Here is an 18,480-nt window from a genome sequence, read left to right on the forward strand (position 1 = left end):
TACCAGAGGGAAGTAACTTTGAATATGTGATTACAGATACAATGATAATCAAAAGATTTATAACAAATATGTATATTAAACTGCAAGAAAAGGAGAATGAGGAAACAAATGGTAAAACTAAACAAAAATGGGAACAAGATTTAAATATAAAGATAAAAAAGGAAACATGGGAGAAGTTATGTTCTGGAACGATGAGAAATACAATAAATACGAGGTTACGTATGATACAATATAACTGGATACACATGCTATACATTACACCTCAAAAGTTAAATAAATGGGACCCAACAGTATCTGACAGATGTTTTCGATGTAAAAAAGAAATGGGAATAACAATTCATGCAATCTGGATATGTGAGAAAGTAGAAAAATTTTGGGAAGATCTAAACCAAATATTAAATAAAATTACAGAAAATATACCAAAAAATCCAGAGTCTATTGTGTGTATGAGTGTGTGTCTTGTGTATGTATGAGTGTGTCTTGTGTGTGTATGAGTGTGTCTTGTGTGTGTATGAGTGTGTCTTGTGTATGTATGAGTCTATTGTGTGTATGAGTGTGTGTCTTGTGTATGTATGACTTGTGTGTGAGTGTGGGTCTTGTGTATGTATGAGTCTATTGTGTGTATGAGTGTGTGTCTTGTGTATGTATGAGTCTATTGTGTGTATGAGCGTGTGTCTTGTGTATGTATGAGTCTATTGTGTGTATGAGTGTGTGTCTTGTGTATGTATGAGTCTGTGTGTATGAGTGTGTCTTGTGTATGTATGAGTCCATTGTGTGTATGAGTGTGTGTCTTGTGTATGTATGAGTCTATTGTGTGTATGTGTCTTGTGTATGTATGAGTCTATTGTGTGTATGAGCGTGTGTCTTGTGTATGTATGAGTCTATTGTGTGTATGAGTGTATCTTGTGTTTTATGAGTCTATTGTGTGTATGAGTGTGTGTCTTGTGTATGTATGAGTCTGTGTGTATGAGTGTGTGTCTTGTGTATGTATGAGTCCATTGTGTGTATGAGTGTGTATTTGTGTATGTGTATCGTGGTCTGGAGAAATGTTTTTATGTCTGGTTGAACTGCAGTGTAGAGAGAAGAAACTCTTGCTTCTGGCACTGTTTATCGCCATGTATCATACAACGCTCATGGGGGTCCTAGAAACCCTCAGACATGCTCCGTGAAGCATACACGTCAGACAGCACTGGGACCCTCCGGACATCCAAGAGCTCCTGAAGAAGACCAGGGAACATGCTCCAAGACCAGATGCTGATGCTGGACAGAACTCAGAGGCATGAGCAGTGCACGCGGGAGGTAGGAAGACAGCACACGGGATCAACTTCCATCAGCACGGAGACCAAGGCCAGTTTAACAGTCTCTTGGCACCACAGGGTGGATGTGAAGCTGCGGGCCACTTTGTAGACCCTTCCTACCCCATGTTCCTCACCCATGACCTCCAGGGAATTTCTACTTTGCATCGTCAATCTTGTGATGCATTGTGGGCAACAAGCATGCATTTTTCCCGACACTGGCACGGACAATGGTTCCAGCTGTGTGGGGGATTGTGGATAATGAAGATGGCCATTGATCCGGCTGTGACCATCGCTTTCTTTTTCTGTTGCTCAGTAGACGGAGTCCAGGAAGGTGAACAAGTGAAGTGTGCCCGTTCGGCTCTGCAGATCTTGACGGGATCCAAACCCTGGTAAGTAACAGCTATAATTGCAATTGACACAAAGCACAAATAATAATTATATAATAAAAGCAGAAAACACTGAAACATTTAGGCAATATCCAAGGCAGTGGTTCTCTACTCTTATCTTTCCATTCACACACCACTTGGAGTAATCCCTTACACAGGATGCCATAGGTGCTCTGTGCTTAGAAAGGCACAGTGGTTTGTGAGTGGGGGGAAAAAGGTTGAGAACCACTGGTCTAACGGGTTGTGCTCCATATATTTACAATTCTTTTCCTTCCAATAAAGCCCCTCAAGCCATTGACTTCCTCCAGTAGATTGGATTTTACTTCAGATTCTAGAATTTGCAAGTCTCTTGAACCCGAACCCTAATGTCTCATTGTTACAAACTGCGTGTAACAAGCAGCAATAGACAATGAACCAGTGTTTAATTTTAAACCACTAATTTTATTTCTTACTCTTAAGCTATAGTCTTAATTCTTAAACTATCCTTAACACTAAATCTATGCAGCTATGTGCAGGCGTCTAGTGTATGTGTGTGTGATGTACCCAAACCATCCAGGCCAAAATCTAGAAAGTTACTTCAAAATTCAGTCTTTCAAATTCAGTGTTTAAGTGTAGGCCTTTGAAATTTGATGCCCATAATTAATGTTGAACTGATGGGAAGACTGTTGTCTCTGCTACAGACTCACAAATTCTTCTTGCATTGCCTTTGAAGAAATGACCATCCACATGAGCTGTGGTCATAACACTCCTGGTCCTTTTGTAGATAAGACTTGAACTGTGCAGCCTCCACGAAGCTTCCAAGACCCTGGCACCGGTCTCTCCAAGTAACTTCACTGCTAGTCACACTTAAAATGAAGCAGCCTCTCCAAGTGACTTCCAATGCTAGTCACAATCAACATGAAGCACTTTGTTTCCCCAAAGATCCTCCTGGCACAGGTCAATCCACCAAAAAGGCCCAGTCGTTCACAGAGCATTCCACAGAAATGGCTGGCTACAAGAGCCTCTTCAAAAGGCTGTGTTCTCTTCAGCAGTCAGAATGGTTCTCTCCTTGCAAAAATCACAATTTCTTTGCAAATGTCTGGAATTCTGGTACAGACTGTGATGATCCTTTCCTCAGTTCTTCCAATGTATCGAATTATCACAGGGCTGTGACTTGTTCTTATGTAAATGTGACCATTCAGTCCTTCCTGTCAATATAATCCCTTACAGTAATAATCCCATTTTACTAAAATGGGAGCTCCCCCAATAAAGAACATTTTGAGCGTTAAGAGCAACATTTTTAACTACAATCTACAACATTAAATAATACCTTCATTATTGTTAAAAATATAACAAAAAAAACATTATTTTAGAAGCGTAAACAACTAATAAGTTTCATTTTGCTGCGAAACATTGTAAACTTAACATCTGGAAAGGCAATCAGCAATTACATTATCTTTCCCTTTAATACAAGTTACATTAAATTATATTCTTGCAGAATTAAACTCAAGTTTAATAATCTTTGATTTTTGTTTTTCCATCTTGCTTAAGAACACCAAGGGATTATGATTCCTGAGCTGTACAGATATAAACATCAAAGTGCTGCAAAGCTATTTCAAGGGGAAATAGTTCTTTCTCTCTGGTAGAATAATTTTTTTGATGTTCATTGAGTTTCTTGGAAAAGTAAGCCACTGATAATCAATACCATCACAATCATTCTTTTGCAATAAGACTGCTCCTACAGCCTCTTCACTCGCATCCACAGCTAATGCAAAAAGGTTTGTTCAAATCAGACTTTAAAACAGGGTTATGGCACAATATCTCCTTTAAGTTTTCTAAAGCTCTCTGACAAGATTTTGTCCACACAAATTTCTTGCCCTTCTTTAGAAGATTGATTAAAGGAAGAGAAATTTTGCAAAATTCTTGGGAAACTTCCTATAATATCCTGTAATCCCTTAAAACCTTCTCACTGCTTTCTTGCCATTGGGAACAGGGAATTCAGAAATCACCTGCACTTTCGCTTAAATAGGTGCAACTTTGCCCTGACCAACTACATGTCCTAAGTATATGTCACAATAGCATGTCCAAATTCACTTTTAGCTAAATTGAGAGTTGGGTTTGATAATCTTGCAAACAATTTCTCCAATTCGGTCAGATGTTCTTCCCATGTGTTACTTTTTGTGACCAAGTCATCAATATCAGCATCTAGACGTTTTAAAATTTGGATTACAGAATTTATCATCCTTTGGAACATCGCTGGGACATTTTTCATGCCTGATGGTGTCACAACTGCGGAAATATCCCTTCCTCTTTCAGTTAGTGGCGTGCACCAGTAACCCTTCAGCAGATCCACCTTAGTAAGAATTTTAGCTTTCCCAATTTTATCAATACAATCATCAATTCTAGGAATGGGATAAGCATCTGTTTTGGTTTGCATCAACTTTTCTGTAATCTGTATAGAACCTAACAGTTTCATCTGTTTTAGGTACCAGAACACGAGGAAAACTCCATTTTGAGTTCAAAGTTTAATAATATAATTTTCCAACATGTATTCCACCTCCTGATCTATGTTTAATGTTTATTTGATAGGGGTGTTGTTTTATGTGATGAGCTTCTCCTACATCCACATCATGACAAATCACCGATGTTCTTTGAGGCACATCTGGAAACAAATTTAAAAGTAGCTTTTTCACTTGTTCCTTTTGCTGGATCTGCAGATGATCTAACTTATCATCCATAATCTGGAAAATGGTTGAATTAGACAGCTGAACTGGAACAATATTTTGTTTAAAGTGACCCTCACAAGAGTCATCTTGTACTGTCTCATGATCCATAGATTCCTTAATCTTGTCAACAACCATTACCTTTGGGGAAGGATGTTCCTTAATAACACCTGAATTCTTAAAATATGGCTTTAACATATTTATGTGACAATTTTGTTTTGCTTCTCCGATCAGGTGTTTTAACCACATAATTGACTTCATTAATCTTTAATTCTATTATATATGGTTCCGAAAATCTAAGTGGATTAGAGTTTGTTGGGAAAAGAATTAACACTTTATCTCCCTTCTTAAAATTCCTCACTCCAACTTTCCTATCTTACCAGGCTTTCATCTTTCCTTGAGCCACCTTCAAATGCTCTTGTCAATTTCCAGACTTTCTGCAACCGCTCCCTGAACTTACAATCATAATCCAATAAATTTAACTGCTCATTGTCATTCACCCATTGTTCTTTCAACAACATTAAAGGTCCTCTAACTTGATGTCCAAGCACCAGCTCAAAAGGTCTGAAGCCTAATAATTCCTATATAGCAGTGGTTCTCAACCTTTTTCTTTCCACTCACATACCACTTTAAGTAATCCCTATGCCATCAATGCTCTGTGATTAATAAGGGATTGTTTAAAGTGGTATGTGGGTGGAAAAGGAAGGTTGAGAATCACTGCTCCAGACCCAAATGTTACTGAAATATTTTGCTTGAGAAAAATTGTGATTGGCCCATTTCCTTTGGAGTTATGAAACTGTGCATATAACGAGTCAATTAGGTACGATTAAAACAGTGGTTTTCAAACTTTTTCTTTCCACTCACATACCACCTTAAGCATTAAGTGGTATGTGAGTGGAAAGAAAAAGGTTGAGAACCACTGCTGTATAGACTCTTACTGCAAATGGACACCCTCATCCGAATCCTTCTCATTATCACAGCAATAGGTCCTCATCATGTTCTTGAGTGTCGAAAGAAATCTCTCCAAGGCTCCTTGAGTTTCAGGATGCCTTTGAAGAAATGTCCACCTGAAGTGCCAGTAAATGAAGAAACCGAAGGGTGTGCAGAAATCATGGCTTTTATTAGTAAAAACTTAATAATACAATAATGAATGATAATGGGCGCATACACAGTTATACCCAAGGGGAGTGTCTTTAGTGATAGAGGTAATAAATGTCCAATGTCAGGAGAGCAGACTAAGCACAGCGAAAGACTGACAGCATGACACAGATTCATCACAGTCTTACCCACCCGCCCCCCCCCCCCCCCCGGCAGAAGTTGGGTTAATGTTAAAAGAACAGCTTCTAAGGTAACAATGAAGCGAACAAGCAATTCTACTGTAAGCATAACATAAAACAGACAAATAAATGGCATTGAGAATTTACTGACATAGCCAAAACAAGGCTAGCAACTATCAGTGCAATCAGAATATAATGAGATGTTTATGAATCGTGGAGCCTCTCGGGCTGTTTTCGAATGCAAGAAGACCTCCTTGTCGGAGTAAGTGATGGTTTTGCAGAAGTGACAACCTTGGGAACTGGCAGTGTTGATACAGTTCCATGGTCTGCAGTGTGAGATGGCAGGACTTCTGGACCCGCTCCAGAATCACCTGCGTGAGGCTGTGGGGCCTCAGCATGGCCATCTGAATGCTTACTAGGGGTCACAGGCTGGGGTGGTGCGTCCAATCTCTCAGGATCACTCTGAGTGGGGGCGTGCGGAAGGGGTGAGGCAGGCGGGGCTAGGTCTCTTAGAGGCACTGTGTCCGTGGTCCTGTCTGGAAATTTAATGTGGGCATAATTGGGATTAATGTGCAGTAGTTGAACTGGCTGGACTAGAGGGTCTTTTTTGCACGTCTGAGTGTGTCTCTTCAGCAGCATGGTTCCAGGCTCAGATAGACAGGCTGGCCAGTCCATCACAGTCCTTGATTTCCTAGGAAAAGTAAACATACGTTCATGAAGTGTTTGATTTGTTGCTGTACATAATAGGGACCAAACAGCATGTCCTACTACCAAGTAACAGGGTAAGCATATGTCTTTAACGCAAGGTTGACAGTCTTCCAGGCTGTGGCAGTAGTCCTTTCGACCTGCCCATTGCCCTGGGGGTTGTAGCTCATGGTGGTGGCAATCTCCTTGCATAACAGAGCTTGGCACAGCTCTGCGCTCTTGAATGCTGAGCCCCTGTCTGTATGAATGTAGCTGGGAAAACCAAAAATATTGAAGATTCTGTCAAGTGCCTTAATGACAGATGTCGTTGAGACATCAGGGCAGGGTATTGCGAAGGAAAACCTTGAATATTAATCGATTACAGTAAGGATAAACACATTTTTGTTGTTAGAAGGTAACGGCCCTTTAAAATCTAAACTGATCCTTTCAAAAGGTCAGGTCGCTTTGATGAGAGTGGCCCCCGGAGCTTTAAAATACTGCGGTTTGTATTCCACACAAACAGGACAGTTTCTAGTCAGCTTTCTCACTTCTTCGAGGGAGTAAGGAAGATTGTTAGCCCTTATATAGTGGAAGAATCTTGTGACCCCCCCCCCCCGGGTGGCACAATCTGCTATGGATCTCCTTTAGTCCTTCAAGCTGAGCACCGGCAGCAGCTCGTGACAATGTGTCGGAGGGATCATTTAACTTGCCTGGTCTGTAGAGGATGTCATAATTGTGCCATCTTGTCATTTTTAATTTTACTTTTGTGTTTAGTATCAAACGTGTAAGCTACAGATTTCTGATCAGTGATCAGGGTGAATTTTCTTCCAGCTAGAAAGTGTCTCCAGTAGTGAACAGCTACTTTGATAGCCTGGGCTTCTTTTTCAATGGCCAGGTGTTTAAGTTCAGATCTGTGTAGCGTGCAGGAGAAAAATGCCAGGTCTGCCCTTTTGATTAAGGGTTCCTGCTAAAGCACAATCTGAGGCATCAGTTTCCACTTGGAACGGGACATCTTCGTCGATGGACGAGAGGGCAGCTTTGGCAATATAAGTTTTAATTCTCTCAAAAGCTTTCAGAGCTGCTGGAGAGAGAGGGAAAGATTTTGTGTCAAACAGGAGGCGTGCTTTCATAGCATAGTCACAAACCCATTTGCAGTAGTAGGAAAAGAATCCCATGCACCTCTTAAGGGCTTTTGTGCCATTCTTTCAGGATCGGGGCGGTTTCACCCTCGTGAACAATGTAGCCCAGAATGGGTAGTTCTGTTGAATTGAAAACATATTACCCTCGTTAAATGCAAGGTTGAGTTCTTTGGCCGTTGCTAGGAATTTCTTTTAGGTTGTCATCATGTTTGGTCTGGGTCTTACCACAGATAGTGACATTATCCAGATAGGGGAATGTACCCTGTAACTCATATGGGCTAATGATTTTATCCATCTCCCTCTGAAACACTGACACCATTAGTGACTCCAAAAAGTACCTTCCTAAACTGGTATAGTCCCCCATCAGCCTCGAACGCCGTATAGGGTCGTTCACATTTTTTAATGGGAATTTGGTGGTAGGCTGCCTTAAGGTTGATAGTCGAGTACACTCTATATTGTGCTATCTGATTAACCATTTCATTAATGCGAGGTAGTGGGTAGGTGTCCAAATTAGTATAACGGTTAATTGTTTGGCTGTAGTCAATAGCCAGAGACATTTCTTAGTGTGATTTTTCACCACTACCACCTGGGCTCGCCACAGACTCCTGTTGGGTTCAATCACCCCCCCCCCCCCACCCCCTCTTTAAGTAGTCTCTGAGTCTCAGCCTTAATAAACTCACAGTCCTTTTTGCTGTAAGAACAACTTTTAGAGGCAATCGGTCGACACTCGGGAGATTGATTGCAGAACAGGGAGGGAGCTTTGATCTTTAATGTGGACAGATCGCAGTAACCAGTGCGGGGGATTGTAAGTGTGGATAGAGGACCATTGATATTTAACACTACATTTTTCATCTGAGATTAAATATCCAACCCCAGTAACACGGGAGTGCAGAGATCAGGTATTACAAAAAGCCAAACATCAGCAAGACAATGTCCCTGCAAGTTCAAGAGTAACCTTACACTTGTCGCATATAGTCTTTTTAAGTTCGCTACAAGCCATCGATATCCATCGGTTCACTGGATATCTCCGCAAATTTAAGGCTTTAGCAACCTTTTCTCGAATGAAGCTGTCAGTGCTGCCGGAGTCTATTAAGCAATTGACAGTCTCACCATTCACCTCCCCCTTCAAAGTCGACCATTCCAGTCCGTAACAACCCCCAAGCTTTACAGTCAATTGAGCCGTCACAGGGGAACTTTGTGTTGATCTCACCTCGACGTCACTTGAAGTCGATTCAGCGGGCTCGTCTGAAGATCCCCCCCCTCTTCATAGTCGTCTTCCATTCCAGCAGTTCTAGGATGAGTTTTCTTGGTGCTTTTCTTCTTCTTATCAGTGGGAGTATTTTTCGCCCTACATATTTTCGCAAAATGGCCATGTTTCCCACGGTAGCTTCAAGTAGCAAATCGAGCCGGACACTTTTGTCTGGGGTGCCAGCTCTTATTACAGAAGTAACATTTGCCAGGTGTTTGTCCCTTCATGTTCCTTGGGGTTCCAGCACTCCTGGGTGTTTCCTTTTCAGTTTCCAGTATTTCACTGGGCCGCATAGCACTTCTCAGTGTTTTGGCTAGCATGACTGCTTGGCCATAGGTCAGAGGCTCTGTTTCTAATAGCTTCTGACGGATGTAACTGGAGTCGATCCCGTTGACAAAAGTATCCAGCTTCAAAGCCTTGCAGTGTTGTTCCACATTGACTGCCTTGACATCGTATTCGTTTGCCAACGAGTCGAGAACCATTGCAAAGGAAGCCTCACTTTCCCTAGGTTTCTGGCACCTAGTCAGCAACTGGTGTCGGGCAAGTACCACATTCTGCATAGTAAGCGGTCAGTTGTTCCCGGGCTACAGCCAGAGTCGCAGCTCTTCGAGTTACAGCAAAAGGATCTCTCCCAGTAAAGAATTCAGGTGGCCCCACTGTATCCTCTCATTGACCACGTTGTTTCAAGCCATGTAGTAATCGAAACAAGTAATCCAGTGATTGAAGATTCCTCTGGCCCTCGGGGCAGACTGGTCGATCATCAGCTGCTCTGGCTTGAGTGCTGCATCTATTTCTACTAATAAAATTGAAGTGCCAGTAAATGAAGAAACTAAAGGCTGTGTAGTTAACCAGAAATCATGGCTTTTATTAGTAGAAACTTAGTAATACAATAATGAATGATAATGGGCACATACACAGTTATATCCAAGGGGAGTGTCTATAGTGATAGAAATAATAAACGTCCAATGTCAGGAGAGCAGACTAAGCACAGCGAAAGATTGACAGCATGACATAGATTCATCATACCATCCACATGAGCTGTGGTCATAACATTGTTGGTCCTTTTGAAGGGAAGAATCAAACTGTGTGGCCTCCACAAAACTTCCAAGACTCTGGTTCCGGTCTCTCCAAGAAACTTCACTGTTAGTCGCATTCAACATGAAGCACTTTGCTTCCTAAGAGATCCTCCTGGCTCAGGTCAATCCACCAAAAAAGGCCCAGCTGTTCATAGAGCATGCTTTGCTTGAATTCCACAGAAATGGCTGGCTACAAGAGCTGCTTCATAAAGCTGTTTTCTCTTTCGCAGACAGAATAGTTCTCCCTTGCAATGTCTTTGCAAATGTATCAATTTCTGGAACAGACATTCAGTCTCTCCTATCTAAACTATTCCTTACAGTGATAAACCCATTTTACTAAAACGGGAGCTCATAATACTGGGATTTCAGGTTCTGTCCTTTTTGATTAATTTCAGAACTAAAATGTAAACTCTTTCCTGCTTTTGTTCTGATTTGATTTCTAGCATCTGCTTTATTTTCCAAAAATAAGTCAAATTTAAGCCTGAAAGAACATTTAATCAAGTATCTGAATTAACTTGCAAGCAAGGTTTTCTTCTGCTTTTCTCTCTATTTAGATAGCTCACTGCAACTTGCTCTGTTCTTGGGTGAACTACCAACTTTTACACAGACAAATAGAAGGCCCGCATCCTTTGAATCATTCTTGGTTTTCCCAATTCGTCTTCAAAATATCCAAAGACATGCTAAAAGATTCCTGTGAAAGACTTCATCCCGATCGGCGACACAGTTAGCTTAGCGGCTAGTGCAATGCTATTATAGTGTCAACAACGTGTGTACAAATCCGACACTGTAAGGAGTTTGTATGTTCTCCCTGTGTCTGCCTGGGTTTCCTCTGGGTGCTGTGGTTTTCTCCTGCCTTTCAAAAATGTACAGGGCTTGTAGGTTAAAAATCTTTTTGTTAGACAAACAGTACGATAACGAGCACTTTCAGCCCATGAACTCATCCCACCTAATTGACCTACAACCTCCGGTATGTTTTGAATGGTGGGAGGAAACCGGAGTCCCCAGGGAAAACTCACACAGACACAGGAACAACATACAAGCTCCTTATAGACAGTGCAGGATTCAAACCCCAGTCCCAATCACTGGTGCTGTAACAGCATTGCGCTAATCACTGCGCTAACTGAGCCACCCCAGCCATTTCACCCAAAGCATCTACATCCCTCCTGTAATGAGGCTACCAGAAATGAATGCAATACTCTCTTCACAATGTGGTCCCTCCAGACTCTTTGGTATTGGCCAATATTAACAAACTCCATGACCAGTTCTTTCCCATTGCTGTTCTCATCAGTGAATAAGAGGGGAAAACTGTTGACCGTGACTACATTCTCAAGAATTAATATACAAGTCTCTCTTTGAAGGAAGTTTTGCGAGAGCTCCTCTTACTGTTCCCCCTCTGTAATCCCCTCCTCTCAACCACATTTGCAGACTTTCCTGTTTAACTCCATTCAGCTGCTCCACTGCAAAGTCTTGTCGAGGAATCCCCATCCTGAAGAGGTTTTCCTTTATGGATGATACAAAGATGGGAGGAGAGGTGGGTAGTGTTGTGAAAGTCTACGAAGGGGGTTAGAGAGGTTGGAAGATTGGGCAAGGAAATGGTGGAGTGCAGCGTAGAGAAGTATATGGTCATGCACTTTGGTGGAAGGAATAAAGCCGTGGACTTCTAGAAATCAGAGGTGTAGAGGGTCTTGGGAGTTTTCATGCAAGACTCCCTGAAAGTGAACTTGCATGTAGACTCAGTGGTAAGGAACCAAAGAACATTGCAGCACAGAAACAGGCACCTTTGGTCTTTCTAGTCTGTGCCAAACCATTTATTTTGCCTAGTCCCACTGACCTATACCCAGTCCATACATCTCCATTCCTCTCCTATCCATGTACTATATAACTATGTAGCAATTACAGCATAGAAACAGGCCAACTTGGCCTTTCTAGTCCATGTTGAACACTTTCTCCCACCTAACCCCACTGACCTACACTCAACCCGTAACCCTCCATTCCTTTCCCATCCATATTCCAACTTCACCTTAAATGCTAATATCGAGTCTGCCTCCGTCAATTCATCTGGAAGCTTGTTCCACAACCCTCCACTCTCTGAGTAAAGAAATCCCCCCCTCGTGTTTACTTTAACCTACCCTGAGGATCCTTATATACAGCATCCACTGCCTTACCCTCATCAACTTTCCTAGTAACCTCCTCAAAAAATTCGACAAAGTTTGTCAAACATGATGTTCCCTTCACAAATCCATTTTGACTGTTTCTAATTAAACCCTGCCTATCCAAGTATTTATATATAGCATCTCTAAGAACTTACCCACCACTAACATCAAACTTACAGGTCTATAATTACTAGATTTACTCCTAGTACCTTTTTTAAACAATGGAACTACATGAGTTACCCTCCATTCCTGTTACTAATGACATTTTAAATATCTCCATCAAAGCCCCTACTATTTCTACACTAACCTTCAAGGCCCTAGAGAATATTTTGACAGGCAGGACCTGGAGACTTACCTACTTTTACTTTCCTTAAAAGCCTCTTCTTTAATTATCATCGTTTCCATAACTTCCCTACTTATTTCCCTTGTTTTTCACAGATCAATATCCTTCTCCTTTGTAAATATTGAAGAAAAAAAACTTCAAAATCTCCCCCATCTCTTTTGGCTCCACACATAGCCGTCCACTCTCATCCTCTAGGGGACCAATTTTATCCCTCACTATCTTTTTGTTCCTAATATATCTGTTGAAACCCGTATTTTCATGTTACTCGACATATCTCCTCTTAGCCTTTCTAATTTCCTTCTTAAGATTCCTTTTATATTCTTTATTCCTCCAACACCTCATTTACTTCAAGCTGTCACACCTTTTTGTACACCTTTTTCTGAACCATATTTCCAATAACCCTTGAAAACCAAGGCTCCCTAAAACTTTTAACCTAACTTTCAGCCTTACAGGAACATACCATCTCTGTACCCTTAAAATTTCACCTTTGAATGCCCTCCAGTTTCCTTCTACATCCTTCCCATAAAACAATTTATCCCAGTCTGCACCTTCCAAATCCATTCTCATCTCCTCAAAATTAGCCTTTCTCTTGAAATTCTTCTTAAATGTTAAAATTGAGCCCACATTCACCACTTCAGTTGCCAGCTCATTACACACTCCCACTTTCTGTGAAGAAGTTCCTTCTCGTGTTCCCCCTGAACTTTTCCCCTTTCACCCTCAACCCATTTCCTCTGGTTTGTAGTTCACCTACCCTCAGTGAAAAAACCCTATCTACTTTTACTCTGTCTATCTCCCTCATAATTTTAAATTTCTATCAAATCTCCCCTCATTCTTCTTTGCTCCAGGGAATAAAGTCCTAACCTGTTTAAACATTCCCTGTAACGCAGTTCCTGAAGTCTGGGGAACGTCCTAGTCAATCTTCTCTGCACTCTTTCTTTCTTATTGATCTCTTTCCTGTAGTTAAGTGACCAGAACTGCACACAATACTCCAAATTTATCTTCACCAATGACATCACAACTCCTACACTCAGTACTTTGCTTTATGAAAACCAATATGCCAAAAGCTCTCTTTACAAACTTAAGCACCTGTGAAGCTACTTTCAGAGAATGACCTGTATTCCCAAATTCCTTTCCTCTACCACACTCCCCAGTGCCCTAGCATTTACCGTACATGTCCTTTCTTGGTTTGTCCTTCCAAAATGGAACACCTCACACTTATCTGCAGTAAATTCCATCTGCCATTTTTCAGCCCATTGTTCCAACTGGTCCAGATCTATCTGGAAGCTTTAAAAACTTTCTCTGCTGTCCACAACACCTCCAATCTTAATGTCATTTGCAAACCTGCTGATCCAATTTACCACATTATCATCCAGATCACTGATTATGGATGACAAACAATAATGGTCCCAGTACTGATCCCTGAGGCACACCACTAGTCACAGGCCTCGAGACTGAGAAGCAATCATCCATCTCCTATCCAGCCATATTCATGAGACCTTGTCAAAGGCCTTACTAAAGCCATGATGACAACATCTATAGTCTTTCCTTCATTAGCTTTCCTGGTAACCTCAAAACTGTAAGCTTGGTTAAACACAACTTACCATACACAAAGCTATGCTGACTATCCCTTATCAGTTTCTGGCTATCCAAATAATTGTATATCTGATTTCTTAGAATACCTTTCAATAATTTAACTATTACTGATGTCAGGCTCACCGGTGTAAGGTAAAACATCATGAGATGGGAATGTGTAAGGAGTTACCCTGGGCAGGGCTGTAACAAGATGTGAATGCATCCTTGTACTTACAAGATAAGAGAGACATTGATGGATTGAGAGGCAGGAAGCTAGCAGGGAAAGGATAGCAACAGTTTTAGTCATTGGACAAGTAATGATATGATGATGTTCTAAGCACGTATCCAAGGGTATAAAAAATCACCATTTTGCTGATAACGGCAGAATGCATTCTCCGACTAACATGGTTAGTTGCAAGTGTTACAATCCGGTAATAAAGAACAAAGAACCCTGATTTCGACTCAGCCTGGTGTTTGTCTCACTCATTCATGAACAAAGCAGACCTAACACCGGCCAATAATTTCCAGGCTTACTTTGGGAGTCTTTTTTAAATAACAGAAAATGTGAGCTACCCTCCAATACTCCGGCACCACACCTGTGGTTATTGACATTTTAAATATTTTTGCCAGAGCCCCTGCAATTTATACATTAGTCTCCCTCAAGGTCCAAGGGAGTATCTTGTCAGGCCTTGGGGATTTAAGACAACAAGCACTTCCTCCTCTTTAATCTCTTGTTTTCCTTACTTCCCATGTCTCTGTGCCAGTTTCCTAAGGAAATACAGATGAAAAAATACCATTTAAGATCTCCCCAATCTCTTTTGGCTCCATACAAAGCCGACCACTCTGACCTTCAAGGGGACCAATTTTGTCTCTTTTGCTCTTAAATATACCTGCAGAAACCTATAGGATTTTCCTTCACATTGTCTGCCAAAGTAACCTTGTGTCTTCTTTTAGCCTTCCTGATTCTTTCTTGAGGTTTTTCTTGCATTTTTATACTCCTCAAGTACCTAATTTGTTCCATGTTGCCTATACCTGTTATATACTTCTCTCTTCTGAACCAGATCCCGAATATTCATCAAAACCCAAGGTTCCCTATGCCTGCTAACCTTGCCTTTGATCTTGACAGGAACATACAAACATTGTACTCTCAAAATTTCACCTTTGAAGGTCCCCCATGTACTTCATACATACTTGCCTGAAAACAACATCCCAATCCACACATTCTAGATCCTTTCTCATTTCCTCAAAATTGGCCTTTCTTTAATTTGGAATCTCAACCTGAGGCCCAGATTTATCCTTCTCTGTAATTAACTTGAATCTAATGGCATTATGATCACTTGTTCTAAAATGTTCCCCTACACATACATATTCTTCTGTCACCTGTCCTGTCTCATTCCCTAATAGGAGATCCAGTATTGCACTCTCTCTATTTGGTACCTCTATATATTGATTCAGAAAACATTCCTGAACACATTTGAATTGCCCGATTTCCATGATGTCCTCGTGGGTTTCCCTGCTGTATCTCTGTGAACATCTATACTGATACTCCTATTAACACCCTCTTTTGTCAAAATCTGTTCAAAGCTCTGCAGCTCCCTGCCAATCTGGCTGAGAATAGGTATATGCACACACAAGTCCCACTTTGAAATGTCATTAAAAGCTGTATGCATATATGTTTGGGAGCAACTTTCAGTCCACCTTCAACTACATTATAGCATTACTGTGGCAAAGGCACTGGTTGAAGTGTTTTAAAGGACATTCAGGCAGCTGAATGGGTGTGGAGATTGTAGCAGCTACTGCCGCTGGAGAGGTTACGCTCAAAGAAGAGATGAAAACAACAGGAGTGGATTCAACACTGCTTTATTGTGACGGCAGCTCTGCTTATAAAGGGGTCAGAAACCCATCTCTGACATCATCAAGCCACCCACCCGTTTTACCAGTAGGGTGGAGTATCTCTAAGAGCAAGCGGTCAGTATAATACGCCGCCCCCACACCCCCCCCACCCCCCCGATTATGTAATCACAGTGGCACTACGATTGACTTCCTGGGATTGGTGGTTCAGCACCATCCGGGGAGTGGCCTATCAGTAAGCCCCTCTCATCCCCAGATGTGGTTGCTTCCCTAGCTCCACCCGATGTACTGCCGCTGGCCAACCCATCAGAGTGGGGCACTGCAGCCGTGTGCTGCTGAGTCAATCACCGGCTTCGCAGTGCGTAGCCCATCTCGGTCAGCAGTCACCACTTTGGGGTTGACACGGTTGGCGGCCGGCTACAAGATAACATGCCTCAGAAGTCAAGAACGAGGCCAAAATCTTCCGTTTACAGCCATTTTAAAAAAATGTTTATCAAAGTACAGATCAGAAAGGGTCCGTCAACCAGCAAATCCAGCAAGTACTTTTGTCAGAGAGAAACCCTCTACCCTCTCCCCAGTCAATTCTCAGCTTTTTCTTCTACCCTCACTCCTGTATCTACCAACAACCACTTCCCAGAGACCCTGTGCTGCTCCCCCTGCCCCTCCCTCCTGTATCCACGTACAATCACTTACCAGTGACCCTGTGCTGTTCCCCCTGCCCCTCCCTCCTGTATCCACCTACAATCACTTACCAGTGATTCTGTACTTCTCTCCCAGCCCCTCCCTCCTTTTCCTTCGGGTGACTGTCTGTGTATCTACATTCCTGGCCAAGGGCCCAAGTCCCATCGTCGACTGCTTTTCACATCCTCTCGCTGTTGTGTGTCCTTAAATTGTTCATTGTACCTTAAATGATATCAGAAAGATACCCTTCTGAGCCCTCTCCCACATCATTTCTCAGCTTCTCTCTCTTCTACCCTCCCACTAGGACTCACCTGGAATCCCGTGCTCCTGCCCTTTCCCCTCACCTTTTTATACAGATGTCTCTTTCATGTTCGGCACTCCTGGGGAAGGGCTTAAGCCTAAAATGTCAACTGGCTTTTACTTTGTATGGATGCTGCGTCACTTTCTGAGTGTCTCCAGGACTTGGTGGCACAGTTGGTGTTGCAGTTAGTATAACACTGTAACAGCGCCAGCAACCCGGGTTCAAATTCTGCACTGTCTGTAAGGAGTTTGCACGTTCTCCTCATATCTGCTTGGGTTTTCCCTGGGGGCTCCGGTTTCTTCCCACTGTTCAAAATGTACTGGGGTTGGAATTAATGGGGTCACATGGACTCATGGGCCGAAATGGCCTGTTACTGTGCTGTATGTCTAAATTTAAATGTCAATGCAACTTGTGTCCCAGCATCTGCACACTCTAATTGTCTGAAAATCCAGAGGTTGCACTGTTGAGTTTCAAACTGAATCAATTTCAAACACCAAAGGAGACTTGCATAGCTAAGCCTTGTCGAACAGTTAAGATGCTGACATCTCCTGGCTTGTTTATGTTCTCATCACAAAAGCCCACCCACACAGGCATCAGGTCAGAGGTCACCACCACAGTCACCTCAGCAGCGACATTCAAAATGCTGGAGCAACTCAGCAGGTCAGGCAATATTCATGGAAGGCAATAGATAGCAGGAAGCCTACACCAGAATATCAGGGAAAGAGGGCAGAAGTCCAAATAATAGTAGGGAGAGCGAGACAGGGAGGAGCTCAAGCTAAAGGGAAAATTCCCATCAACACAACAATCCTTAAATCTGTGGCCTCTGAAACATCAACCCTTCGTCCCACGTGTCTGTACTGAACAAGATATCCAAGTTAAACTAAACTGCTGCCTGCACGTGATCTGCCTCCCTCCATATTCATGGGTCTGTCAAGGACAAACTGAATCTGGGAGCCCATTCCAGGTGATCACCGCTTTCTGGGGAAAATAGTTCTCCCAAACATCTCCCTCAACCTTCCAACATCCCCCTTCACCTGAAACATATGCCCCTGAGCATGTGACACTCTTACTAGAGAGTAAAGATTCTCAGGGTCGTCCCAATTCAACCAGGTTCCTGCCCTACCTCAGAGGTAGTCAGGAAACCCAGTAATACTCACATAGGACACGTCCTCCTGCAGCTTGAAACCGAAAATGGCCGACCTGGTTGTTCCAGTGATGTAAGCATTTACACACTGGTGTCACAGGAAATCCCCTGAAGTGCCTGCTACGATCAGGAGGGGAGAGAGAGGTCATTGCTGTGGGGGGGGGGGGGGGGTGTCTTGGGTAAACTTATACCTCTCATTTTGTTCATTTTAGATTGGTCACAGTGTTTTAGCTACCGAAAGAAAATAGACACACACACCGAGAGCAGTTCAGTTTATACAAATGTTTATTACTAATTCAAAAGCTGATTTCACACTACAATATGCAAGCCCTTCCCAACTATACTTATCAACGCTTGGACTGGTCCCAACTGCCGAAGCGAGGCAACAACTGCACACTTGTAGTAGGTTGTCAGGGCGCTGGTAGCAGCTTCTCCACCTCCCCCGACCGGGACGTTGCTCGGACTCTGGCTGTTCTTCCTTCTTGACAAGGGGTGTTCCCACCCCTCGGAGAGTCTAAACTTCAGCAGCAGGACCACAGACTTTTATACCCCAAAAACAATTAATCATGCACCCACTCCCTCTAACATTTGTCAGTCAAAATCAAAGCTGAGCATACTATTCTA

At 42.4% G+C, this 18,480-nt stretch overlaps 1 long non-coding RNA gene and 1 pseudogene across 1 annotated transcript; one reads left to right on the forward strand and one right to left on the reverse strand.

The window, feature by feature from the left end:
* Window positions 1-18,480, forward strand: part of LOC138763116 (zinc finger protein 229-like) — a 93,301-nt pseudogene that overhangs the window by 55,778 nt on the left and 19,043 nt on the right.
* Window positions 5,700-17,934, reverse strand: LOC138763129 (uncharacterized). Its single transcript, XR_011357331.1, has 3 exons — window positions 17,870-17,934; window positions 16,483-16,633; window positions 5,700-6,354 (listed from the first exon to the last, which is right to left on the reverse strand). It is a non-coding gene; the product is annotated as an uncharacterized lncRNA (long non-coding RNA).

This window comes from Narcine bancroftii, chromosome 5 (genome assembly GCF_036971445.1).
Source record: "Narcine bancroftii isolate sNarBan1 chromosome 5, sNarBan1.hap1, whole genome shotgun sequence".
In the NCBI taxonomy this organism is placed as follows: Eukaryota; Metazoa; Chordata; class Chondrichthyes; order Torpediniformes; family Narcinidae; genus Narcine; species Narcine bancroftii.